The 13,282-nt window shown below is 40.4% G+C and overlaps 1 long non-coding RNA gene across 1 annotated transcript; it reads right to left on the bottom strand.

Moving 5' to 3' along the window:
- Window positions 1-1,831: 1,831 nt before the first annotated feature.
- Window positions 1,832-11,278, bottom strand: LOC115126971 (uncharacterized). The gene is made up of 4 exons (XR_003863279.2): window positions 10,934-11,278; window positions 7,727-7,793; window positions 6,661-6,716; window positions 1,832-4,727 (listed from the first exon to the last, which is right to left on the bottom strand). It is a non-coding gene; the product is annotated as an uncharacterized LOC115126971 (long non-coding RNA).
- Between the last annotated feature and the right edge of the window lie 2,004 nt (window positions 11,279-13,282).

The following is a 13,282-nucleotide window of genomic DNA, read 5'->3' as shown; positions in this document are numbered from 1 at the left end:
ACTGCAACTCGCTGTTGGCTGGGCTCCATGCCTGTGCCATTAAACCCCTACAACTCATCCAGAACGCCGCAGCCCGTCTGGTGTTCAACCTTCCCAAGTTCTCTCACGTCACCCCGCTCCTCCGCTCTCTCCACTGGCTTCCAGTTGAAGCTCGCATCCGCTACAAGACCATGGTGCTTGCCTACGGAGCTGTGAGGGGAACGGCACCTCAGTACCTCCAGGCTCTGATCAGGCCCTACACCCAAACAAGGGCACTGCGTTCATCCACCTCTGGCCTGCTCGCCTCCCTACCACTGAGGAAGTACAGTTCCCGCTCAGCCCAGTCAAAACTGTTCGCTGCTCTGGCCCCCCAATGGTGGAACAAACTCCCTCACGACGCCAGGACAGCGGAGTCAATCACCACCTTCCGGAGACACCTGAAACCCCACCTCTTTAAGGAATACCTAGGATAGGATAAAGTAATCCTTCTCCCCCCTTAAAAGATTTAGATGCACTATTGTAAAGTGGCTGTTCCACTGGATGTCATAAGGTGAAAGCACCAATTTGTAAGTCGCTCTGGATAAGAGCGTCTGCTAAATGACTTAAATGTAAATGTAAAAAATGTAAATGTACTTCTGTACAGAAATCACTTAATGTCAACATTCTTCTCCCCCTCCCCACCACAACCCCTAGTGTCACTACTCTTGCTCAAATAAAAACAATCTTACGCATCATTTTTTAAGTCTCTCCCCAAATATTGCCATTTTACCCCAAGTTACCTACAACTGACCCATGTTACATTTAGCCCCTCCCCCCTCTTCATTCATGGTGAATTGTGGAGCAGTAACGTGACATTGATGGACAGACAGAAACAAGTAGCCTAACAGATCGGTTACTTCTGAAGTCATCTTGTGCTGCTATAAACTCTGGGTTTAAAATGGTGCTGTTCGCACATATTTTAGGAGTTGAGAAATAAATAAAGTAGGTTGTGGAAAGTTGGGATTCCCCCGCTAACAAAAGGCCAATACAACTGCTTGTCATAATGCATGTTTACCTCCCCATGACACACTTGAATGCTCCACAAGAGGAATAGTTCACTCCCACAAAACAAGTTATGTAAATAGGTGAACTATTCCAGTGGTAATCAAAGTTGGGGTCGCCAAATACATTTTTGTAACCAAAAAAATTAGAGTACAGATTATTATATGGGACAATAAAACATTTGAGAAAGATAATCTAAAACAATACTATTGAGTAAATGTATGGCTTTATTTTCTTAAATAAACCAATATATTTAACATTCAATTCATTAGTTTATTTATGTAAAAAAAAAAAAATCTACATTTTACAGAGTTTAAAGGTTGTGTCATTAGATTTGGGACAGGCTTGTGAGAATTGGCGGGGAAAAATATGGGGAAAATGGGGTTCTCGCTGAATTTGTTTTTGAAGACAACTGTGGTACTTTGTTACTCGTTTTGTTTTCAGAGGGGGAAAAAATGTGGACTGTTCTAGCATCTTCAAAGTGTGCTTCGGCAGAAATATTTTCCCAAGTTACATATTTATTTGCCGTGACTAATGATTTTGCCGTGGCGCAACTACGTTGTAAGGAATATCCGCTTGGAAGCCATAGGAACTGTACAACCACACTTTGGCTCTGCTCTCTGGATACTTGGCTCTCTGCTGTTTGCCACCAATGGTTAAAAACCACAGCTTGAAAAATATATATATAAAAAAAAAATCACGTGACTTTTTGAAACTGTATTCCAAGACCAGTCAGGCAGGCTTCTCTAACAAAGCACAATTGCACAAGCTTCCTACAGCACTGGAAAGAAGACGCCACACACACAACAGATAAAACACCAAATTACAAGCTTGCATATTTATTGCACTACTTCTAAAATTGCCAAAGTAAAGTACATGGGATACTGTAAGTTAAGCGCATCGTTATAATCATTTTTCCAAAGCTGGCATACTGTATATATATATTTTTTCAACCTTAGTGGTAAATACTGAATACCTCACGCAACACACCCTGCCTACGCTATTCACTTTGCTATGTACAAAACAGCATTCATATTAAGTAGTCTATGAGGAAAGAATTGCAAGAGGATATATATATATATATTTTTCACAAAACAAAAACCACAATGACAAAAAGAGAGCACGCAATTAACAAGACCAGAACATGCTGGTTCAATAGGTCCCAATATCGAGGGAGAATGGAAGACAAAAGAAAACTAAAGTGGGCTTTCAAGTTGGTTATTATTATATTAATTAGAATATTTAACAATGTAAAAAAGGGAAGCAAAAACAAAACTGCAAATACTGACATAACTTTGATGTTTTAAATCTCTAGCTAGGGTGGCAGATAGCCTAGTGGTTAAGAGCATTGGGCCAGTAACTGAAAGGTTGCTGGTTTGAATCCCCGAGACAACTGGTAGAAAAATCTGTCAATGTGCCCTTGAGCAAGGCCCTTAACCCTAGTTGTCATTTTTTTTTGGCTAAAATTTAAAAACTTTGGGGTTTTAGTTATTTAATAAAAAGGTTCAGTCAACAATTCATTTACTAAATAATTCAAAGACAATGAAAATATATATATTTTTAAAACGGAGATCACTTTATGATACGTGTGCCCTGAAAATGGTTTTCTAAAACAAGATTATATGCATCATGTGATTCCAGACTCATGTTAACTAACATTATATAACCACACATGACTCACTATAGCATTAATTCATATCCAGCTGGTGAAGAAAAGTTGAAACCCTGAACCCAAACCCTAACAGGCTGGGCCTTGACACACATTAAAGTGTGTGTGTCCATTTTATAATTTAACTATCAAGTTCTCTCAAGTACCATTTTCTAAAAATAACCTTTACGTTTCAGTGTTTACTTATGCTAACCAACTTGAAGCGGATATCTGACATTAACATTCTGTGGCGTCTTCTATACGTGACAATTTCATTACTCACAAGTGTGCAAAATCGCTTAGGAGATCTGTTAAACAAACACGTTAGGGGAAAAATGCACTCTTGGTTTCAAGATTGTCTGTCAATCAGAACATAAACAAAAAACGTAAACATTCTCTAAAAAAATTGACTTGTGCTGGGCACTACTGGATAAAACGTATCCCTTTGATTGCACATCTCAGTTTTAAAGGGTAACTAGTGTTAACGATTGCAGTTTTGTGATTGCTCCGATCAACATGGTGTATCCTCATAAATATTCTCACCTAAACCCCCCCCCCCCCCCCCTTTAGTAAAACATTACCATGAAAGAAGTTGATATTTTCCTTAAGTCCAATGAGAAAGCCGCACAGAAAGCGACAAGGGAAAAACAAAGCCAATCCAGACCAAGTTACAACAACCAGACGTCAAAGAACCAACCCCTTCCTTAATCAGAACATGAAAGTAAAAAATAAAAACCCATCTCGGCTACCTTTCCAAGGAGCAGATTAAAGTCCAAAATAGCACCAATCATCAGTGTCTCAGTTCCGTGGCAGCATCTCACTCACTTACCACAAGGAAACAATGCATTTCTACTATAGCTACTTCTATACATCACAGCGTACATGACTGTGTCTACACATGGTTTTATACTAGTTTGCAACGTAAACATTCAAAACTTAAAATACTACATCAAAATTTAAAAAAACATTTCAAAACAAAAAAAGAATGAACTACCAAGCATTTAGTAATCTAAAATGGAAAAAAGGGGGGACTCTTAGCCTCAGTAAATACTTTAGAGTATGTAAATATTTGAGTTTTGAGAATGAGCAGAGGATTTTTGAGAGCTGAAGGGTGTGAATCACCTAAAGAGCTGAAGGATTAGGACTATTAGAGGTAAAATACCGAACCCAATGTTTGAATGGTTATGCGTCGAGGTAGAACCACTCCCTTTCAAGATTTAAACTCTGAATTGTTCGAAAAAGACTCTTAAAGAATGTTACCGTTAGTCTACACCTGTAGTTCATGAAGCATGTCACAAATAAACATTTGATTAGATTTTTTAAGTGTGTTTGTACAGACAATGATATAAGTCTAGGCCTAACTACACACGGTGTTAAGCAGAGATCAATGCTGATGAGTGTGTGAGGTGAACAGAGCAGATAGAACTGAATGAGTGTTAAAACATGCGTGGAGGATCCAGCAGCTGTTTCAACTGTGTTCTGTGGAAGAGTGGATGACATGCTGCTGCCTGTCAGTTACTGTACTCAGCCCCCCCAAAAAAGGGGCCACCGGTAGAGTTTGAAAACGCAGACGTTGGGCCTCTGCTCGCCTGGTTCCAAAATCGGTTTGTGCCATCTTGCCGATGTCACGGAAGACAGCACAAACAGATCTCGGAACCAGGCTAGGTCTCAGATGTAGGAGACTCTGCTCAAGTCGGCCAGGTATCGGTGTTATTACATTCCTGAGTCTTTTCCTCTCCTTCCCGAAATACAAAACATATCGTCAAGGCTTAGAGTCCCTTACAGGCTACTGTATATCAAACATGTTAATAAATCACAGATAAGAGAGAGAAGGTATGAAACTTCAGAGTCATCATGATCTCATCTACACCCCCACACACCGACAAAAAAAAGAGACATGTTAACAAAAAAATATGAAACTAAAATATACAGATTTCATTTTTCCATTTGCTCTTTAGGGTGACAGTGTGGTGTTTCTTCCAGGAAGGAAGGGAAGGAATGGTGAGCCGTTTCGTTGCTGATCCCCTTTTGTCTGACTGGCAGTGACTTGCAGTCTTCTCTAAGAAAGGCAAATGTTAATTCAATGTTTTAGACATGATATATTGACTGCACATGTGAATACTGTATGTTGAGACTTGCCAAAATACATATTCAAGAAGCATCTGTAAATGCAGCTAAAATGTAAGTAGAGATTTGGGGTCAGACAACACAATACTAAGAAACCTTAACCATAATTTAGCCTAGAGCAGGTTTCTCAGCATGTACAGTTAAAGTTGGAATTTTACATACACCAAATACATTTAAACTCAGTTTCACAATTCCTGACATTTAATCATAGTAAAAAAATACCGTTTTAGGTCAGTTAGGCTCACCACTTTATTTTAAGAATGTGAAATGTCAGAATAAAAGGAGAGAATGATTTATTTCAGCTTTAATTTCTTTCATCACATTCCCAGGGGGTCAGAAGTTCACATCCAAATACTAATTGATTGTTAGCATTGCCTTTAAATTGTTTAACTTTGGTCTAACGTGTCAGGTAACCTTCCCACAATAAGTTGGGTGAATTTTTCCCATTCCTCCTGACAGAGCTGGTGTAACTGAGTCAGCTTTGTAGGCCTCCTTGCTCGCACACACTTTTTCTATTCTAGCCACACATTTTCTTTAGGATTAAGGTCAGGGCTTTGTAATGGCCACTCCAATACCTTGACTTTGTTGTTCTTAAGACATTTTGCCACAACTTTGGAAGTATGCTTGGGGTCATTGTCCATTTGGAAGACCCATTTGCGACCAAGCTTTAACTTCCTGACTGATGTCTTGAGATGTTGCTACAATATATCCACATAATTGTCCTGCTTCATGATGCCATCTATTTTGTGAAGTACACCAGTCCCTCCTGCAGCAAAGCACCCCCACAAGATGATGCTGCCACCCCCGTGCTTCACGGTTGGGATGGTGTTCTTCGACTTACAAGCCTCCCCCTTTTCCTCCAAACATAACAATGGTCATTATGGCCGACCCGTTCTATTTTTGTTTCATCAGACCAGAGGACATTTCTCCAAAAAGTACAATCTTTGTACCCATGTGCAGTTGCAAACCGTAGTTTGGCTTTTTTATGGCGGTTTTGGAGCAGTGGTTTCTTCCTTGCTGAGCGGCTTTTCAGGTTATGTCGATATAGGACTCGTTTTACTGTGGATATAGATACTTTTGTACCCGTTTCCTCCAGCATCTTCACAAGGTCCTTTGCTGTTGTTCTGGGATTGATTTGCACATTTCGCACCAAAGTTCATCTCGAGGAGACAGAATGCATCTCCTTCCTGAGCAGTCTGACGGCTGCATGGTCCCATGGTGTTTATACTTGCGTACTATTGTACAGATGAAGGTGGTACCTTCATTGCGTTTGGAAATTGCTCCCAAGGATGAACCAGACTTGTGGAGGTCTACATTTGTTTCCCCTGAGGTCTTGGCTGATTTATTTAGATTTTCCCATGATGCACTGAGTTTGAAGGTAGGCCTTGAAATACATCCACAGGTACACCTCCAATTGCCTCGAATGATGTCAATGAGCAAATCAGAAGCTTCTAAAGCCAACACTTAATTTTCTGGAATTTTCCAAGTAGTTTAAAGGCACAGTCAACTTAGTGTATGTAAACACCTAACCAACTGGAATTGTGATAGTGTGAAAACGTAAGTGATATATACGTGAAATTATCTGTCTGTAAACAATTGTTGGAAAAATTGTGTCATGCACAATGTAGATGTCCTAACCGATAGGCAAAAATATAGTTTGTTAAGACATTTGTGGAGTGGTTGAAAAACAAGTTAATGGACTCCAACCTAAGTGTATGTAAACTTCCGACTTCAACTGTATGTCAGCAGCTATTATTAGCTTATGACATCTTTACAGACCAATAAATACTACAGTAGCCCTGCACTGTCATTCATTCATTAAGGGACTTGGCTGTCTGACATAATTATGAAGCAGAAGTTCTTACCTCAGAGGATTCATCATAGCCTGTGTTCATTTCAGTTTGAGGGTTAAAGGTGATACCTAAGACCAAGAGAGACAAGCATGAAATACAAATGTTTGATGAATAACAGGAGTTAGTCTGTATTACAGTACAGAAAGTAGGCCAGGCCACCTGTTTAAAGCATAAAGACTGTCCTTTCCACTTCCCTGACTGCAGCTTGAAACGCATCCAGGACGCACCAGTCAAACGAGGCCAAATTTACCCCCAGCGTTGGTCCACCGTACTGAGCCTGACTCAAACCCACTTGACCCCTACAGGCAGCTTTGAGCTAGCAGAAACTTACAGGATACAGACAGTGTCCTGCTCGAGACACTGCCCTACAGAGTCTGTAGACACAGCTCCAGCCCATTGACATATAAGCCCAGTCCTGCTCCACTAGCACAACAGCCGAGAAGAAGGGAGGTTAGCCTAGCCAGATATTGTAGCAAGCTGAGCAGCCTAGAAGGATCTTAGAAGTATATAGACAGGAACAGCTCTCTAGCTCCAGTCCTGTACTACATCACGGGAGGGAGGGAGGGAGGGAGGTAGCCTAGCGAGCAGCCCTGCAGGGTCAGTGCTGCATCGGAGCCTGGGATTTACATTAGCCAGAGCACTGTTCAATGCTGAGCAGCAGTGACGATACTGTACCGGCTAAAGCTGTGACTGGAATACAGCTACCGGTATACTGCTGCTGCGCACTCTGATTGGATAAGGGAAGGCACACTGGTATCATTACAGCATCTACATTGGTGCTGGTTTAGTGTGATGCTGTGATTTGGTTATAGGTTCCTTCCGCAATTGGTTAGATTAGGAAATGATGTGACCGTTATAAAACTTGGCATGGATTATTTAAGATATGGCCAATACTCCTCCCTTTAGACTTGACACAGATACTTTTCTCAATGTTATAATGTGTGATTAAACATAGCTACATAACCTGCAACATATATCAAAGCAATATCCTAATAGCTATGTGACAAAATGCATATTTTAAATATGAAAATCAGCTTGGTTGGAATGTGTAATTTAGCAGGGCTGCATCAAATCTTACCTTGATTATCTGCCAAATCACCTTTGCTACTGCATGCATAGCCTGGCAGCTGGGCAAGTGTGGGACTCTAAGAGATTTAACAAAAATTTTAAAAAATAATGCATTTTTCCTTTTAAATGAGCCCGGGCGGATTGGCTATCTTTAGTTGGGTTGGCTGGTGAAAATTGAGGGAAAAAATAAAGATTGAAAAAGATTGCATGGCCGGTGATCCTTGGGCGTATTTAGATTTTTGAGCCATTTCTCTGATTGTTTATGAGACTTGTGCTAAATTTTCTATAATGCCTGCTACAAAAAGTTGGTTATTAGTAGTGGATGTGCATGGTTCTGGTTACATTTGTAACAAAAAGCGCATTTTCATAGACAGACTTGAAAGCCAAGTCAGTAATTATTGCAAAAAAAGCAGGTTAAACAATGTTTTTATAAAATAAATAATTTGTGAGTTTTACGTTTGAAGGCTTATATTTAACCTAGCTGTAATTTTACAAGCCCTGAATTATAATTGGATTATTCCCGACTGTTTGAAATGCAGTGTATTGACCTTTACTTGTGCAACAATGCTTAGACAGAAAGTTAATCGCCCCCAAAAGCACGTAGATAAGACTTGAAGGCCATATCGCCCAGCCCTACATAGGACTATAGGTCTAATTGGTAGTAGCCTACAACTGCAACGTTTATTTTAGGACATTAAATGTACTGCTGGATGAATACATGGCTACTAGCAGTGGGTATTATATTTAGAGTTAGAAATCTAGGGAGAGAAATGTCAACGTTTTCCTACTTCATATTCATCATCTCCAGCACATCCCCAAACACCTCTATGTTTTGTAGTAAAAAGGAGAGAGGAAGATACGTTTCCCAATGACGTCATCAGTGTGTATCATGTGATTTTAACCAATGATGAGTAGGCATTGCCTACTAATTGTCTGGTATTTGGCTGATGTCACCCGAAACACTTTTCTTCCTCTATCCTTTTTTATGTTGGAGAGGTGCTGGAGAAGATGAATAGGAAAGTGAACATTTTTGCTAATTTCCTTTCATGTCGATAAGGCGTAAGCAGACAGGCAGGGTTTCCGTTAGTTAAATATGGAGCCAGACATTTGACCCGCAGCATTTTAATTCACTGGGCATTTGAGAAATGCATTGGGTGCGTAAACTGATTAAGGTATCCACCCACTGTGCTCAGAATGATAGAAACCACATTTAGATTATGGTTATTCATATGAACATGCAAGTCGAGGATGCAACGATGTGTGGTACTTCTTACCAAATTCTGATGCCAACTTTTAAGATTTTTGAATAACTGTCCACATTTACTTTTCCCCCAGCCAACAAGAAGAGTAACCAACAGCAAAATCACTAGCCTATGTCAATCTACTTTCCACCATATTAGACAAGTTTACCTATTATATTGGGACAGCTGTGGGACAATAGATCCCAAATTCATACAACCAGTAGGCCTAGACAATATACAACAAACATGAAAATAATGAGTCTGATGCAACAGATCAAAACGTTAAGCTTAAAATGTTGAACTCATTTCTTCACATTATAAGCGCAGCAGGAAAACACCTTTGTTAAAAGCGCACCACACTTGCAAGCGGTTTTATGTTGACAGTGATGAAAATATCTGTTAAGACATTTAGAAAGTGGGGAGATCTAATATACAAAAACTAGCATGGGTTGCTATATGACTAGGATTGTGCCTTTGGCTACTGGACAATGAAAGAAAGTTTATATAAAATAATTGCCTCCATGGATATGGTCTGATTTTGGCTAGGCTACTTTGAAGCAAGGTAAGACATGCCTCATAATATGTAGTAAAATGTTCAGGTTTCAAACAATTAAGTATATGTTTTCAAAATGCATACTGCCTCCAGCTCATTGCAAAGTGGTGTGTGACGCGCTGATGAAGCCTGCCTTTTGTTGCTTATGCATTCGCTGTTTGGGATGCTGTTGCAGATTTTTCGCTTAAAGGCTCTGTACGCATGTGATAAATAAGATACATAATGAATATACTGTATATACACACAACAATTTAATTCCACTAAATTATGCAAATTAACCCATAGACCGATAAGCATTACCAGTCAAATGTATTTCCATCGACTGGTATTTCCATCAATGAATAGGCTAAAAAGCATTATTTTGCTATGGAATTGTTTCTTCGCCTGGACAATTGGCCGGCGCCAATTTTATTTAGCGTCTTTTCTATTTATTTATTTTAATCTGCCAAACGCCGCCTATTACCAGTTAACAAAACCCTGAGACTGAGAACAAGAAAAAGCAGTGTGTGATGAGACAGCCAACACACCAGGGTGACAAACAAAATGGCCAGAACAGAGTTACAGTCACAGCGCTAAGCTGCATCTCTAGTAGTGTGTTTACTGTAGTGCCGATGTTGTGTCAGTACTAATGTCTGTGTCTAAGTAGGGTGTGTAATGGGGCTTGAGTTGGCAGCGCGCACAGTGATGTGGATAAAATGTCAGGGCCGAATTCTTGTCCCAGTCTGCTACTCAAGGCACTGCAAATATAAAAAAAAATAAAAGTGTAATTCATGCATGCAGTCAATGACAGTCAGTGTACATAAAATAAGCCGCATCTCAATGCACAGTAATGTGCCATGCAGTCAGAGCTCATCAAATGTATTTGTGCAGCAAGCAGACAAAGCATGACTCTATCCGTCTTTGTGTCTAAATATAGATCCACGCAATCCCCGAATTAGCAGCTGCCTAGATACCAAATGAAAATAGCAATGCTGCTGCATAAACGTAACACATGTTGGATTCTATGGGTTGAAAGCATAATCTAAAGACCTCATATTAAACTCTAGACATCGAAGCCAGTTTCATTGCTTATTTCTCTCCACCACCAATCAGGTGGGCGCAATTCATTAGCAGATAGAAAAGAAAACCACCAGGCTCCGAAACTCGTAGGACAAGAGAGGAATAACCCTGGTCTAAAGGATAGAGTTTGCATCAAGCCTATTGCAGTGGTATTACTAGCCTCTCAAAACACAGGGGTTACTATAGTGTAGCTAATGTTAGCTTGCTAGTTTAGCACACCGTCTACGGCTGATAGCGGTGGCTCGCGCTGTATGACAGTGCAGCACAAATTCCATGCCAGTTTGGCAACTCGCTAGTTAACCCACATAGTTAGAGTCGCTAACTAACATAGAACAGACCATTATAATTCGATGTCGCTACTTACGGACTGAAGCCCCGATCCGCTAGCAAATTCTCGTTCGCTAGCCAGCTAGCGGGGGCTGGGCTAGCTCGCGCTGCTGAAGTTCCAATTTTACTGCAACCGTGCTGCATTCGCGTAGGTATAAAATCACATGCAAACTTGCGGGGATAGAACCCCATACAAGCCTACCTTAACCAGACTGCCACCGTCTTTAATTAGCCACCTAACTATATTGTATAACAATTAGCTAATCCTGACGGTTGAGTACCCGGGGCCAGGCCCCCCATTACAGCCAGACAGCCAGTCCGCGGTAACTCAAGGTCCCCCTCTGTCTAGGAGCCAGTTTCTCCAATCAGAGCGAAGGCTAGCGGAGCCAACCTCTAAACATTGAGGGGATTCAATTATTTGGCCCGTTACTCCGGTGGGAGGAGTTTGCGATGGGTGAAAAGTGATTGCATTCGTTATGGAACTGGGCTTCCTCCCGGGCTTAAGCCATTAGTTACACGTGGTCTGTAGTTGTAAGGACATGTGGATGTACTGCCAAACTCTCTAAAACAACGTTGCAGGTGGCTTATGGTAGAGAAAGGAACATTCAATTCTCTGGCAACAGCTCTGGTGGACATTCCTGCAGTCAGCATGCCAATTGCACGCTCCCTCAAAACTTAAGACATCTGTGGCATTGTCCTGTGTGATAAAACTGCACATTTTAAAGTGGCCTTGTATTGTCCCCAGCACAAGGTTTACCTGTGTAATGATCATGCTGTTTAATCAGCTTCTTGATATGTCACACCTGTTAGGTGGATGGATTATCTTGGCAAAGGAGAAATGCTCACTAACAGGGATGTATGCAAATTTGTGCACAAGAACAATATGCTTTTTATGTGTATGGACATTTTCTGGGATCATTTCATTTTAGCTCATGAAACATGGGACCAACAGTTTACATGTTGGGTTTATATTTTTGTTCAGTGTATTTTATGGAAAAGTGGTGCATGTTTCTGAACAATACTTGTTGACAACATGACCGAGTTGCGCAGAATACTCTTCGATTTGAGAAGGGCACTCCAGGAGTCGCTCCTCCCTCACTGCTTTTGGCCGTTATGCCACAGGCCATAGACCGGTGCACCGCGGTTCAGTTTAATCGAACTCACTCAGTAGGTGCAACTCGATCTCGTTTGCAGCACATATGATACCTGCATGCAATGGGTGGTGGCTGCAGATAACACTGATCTGGTTTCCCTTAAACATCCACTATCAGAGGAAGCTCTACGACTTCTTACATGCAGGATAATGCAGTAGTTTGGGGGTGCAGGGGAAAAAAATATGCCTGCACTGAAGAGGTCTATATTTGTCTCCTAATACATGGCTAGTAAAGGCCCATTGCACTACTTTTGTTAATGCATTTAAACTAAAACGTATTTGAGTGTTTACCAGCATTTGTAACTTCAGTCTAATAATTATCTGTACAAAAGTTAATCTGGTAATACTTGTGGAATTTAAAAATACATGCTTGATATGTTTTCCAGTTTCTTGAAATACTTTGCTAATGCACTTATTTCTATGTGAACTTAAATCGTCTCTTCATTCCTTTTTAGTTGACACTGTTATCCAGAGTATCTTACATTAGGGAGTGCATACATTTTCATAGTACTGGTCCCATGTGGGAATCAAACATACTTTTCTCTCGTGTTATTTGATCAAGAAAAATATGACATTTTAAGTGGATGTTTTGTGTCTTTGCCCATTACTTTGCACCTTTTGATGTAAATGTTTTGAGGACTGGGTTTTGTACTTTCTGGATTCCATTAGAATGGCAATCAAAGAAAAACAACCAACTCATACTATTCCAACTACTGAATCCTGCAAGACGTCTATATTGTTCCGTTAATACTAGTAAAGGCTCACAGTACAACTTTTATTTCAATTTTTGTATTTTTTTCTCTTCTGATTTTTCAGGGGGTGCCACAGCACCCTCAGCTTTCTGCTGCTATGGGATACATAATTCCCATATTCCCTATATTTGGACTTAATTGGCTCCTGGGTGGGTGTAATGCACACAATTTGCCATTTTATAATTGCTTGTTCATAATCAGAGACAGTGATGAGTTTATACTGTCTAAAATCATTGATTGGCAAGTGATGCACAGTAGAAGAGGTTGGTGGGAGGAGCTATAAGAGGACAAACTCATTGTAATGGCTGGATTGGAATCAATGGAATGGTACCAAACAGATGGAAACAACACATTTCACTCTGTTCCATTGATTCCATTCCAGCCATAACAATGAGCCCGTCCTCCTATATCTCCTCCCACCAGCCTTTTCTGATGCAATGTTTTCATTTTTTTTTTAATCTAGGCAGGATGGAAACGGTTG

This window comes from Oncorhynchus nerka, linkage group LG4 (assembly GCF_034236695.1).
Source record: "Oncorhynchus nerka isolate Pitt River linkage group LG4, Oner_Uvic_2.0, whole genome shotgun sequence".
NCBI classification, from domain to species: domain Eukaryota; kingdom Metazoa; phylum Chordata; class Actinopteri; order Salmoniformes; family Salmonidae; genus Oncorhynchus; species Oncorhynchus nerka.
This window is presented reverse-complemented; position numbering and strand designations above follow the sequence as displayed.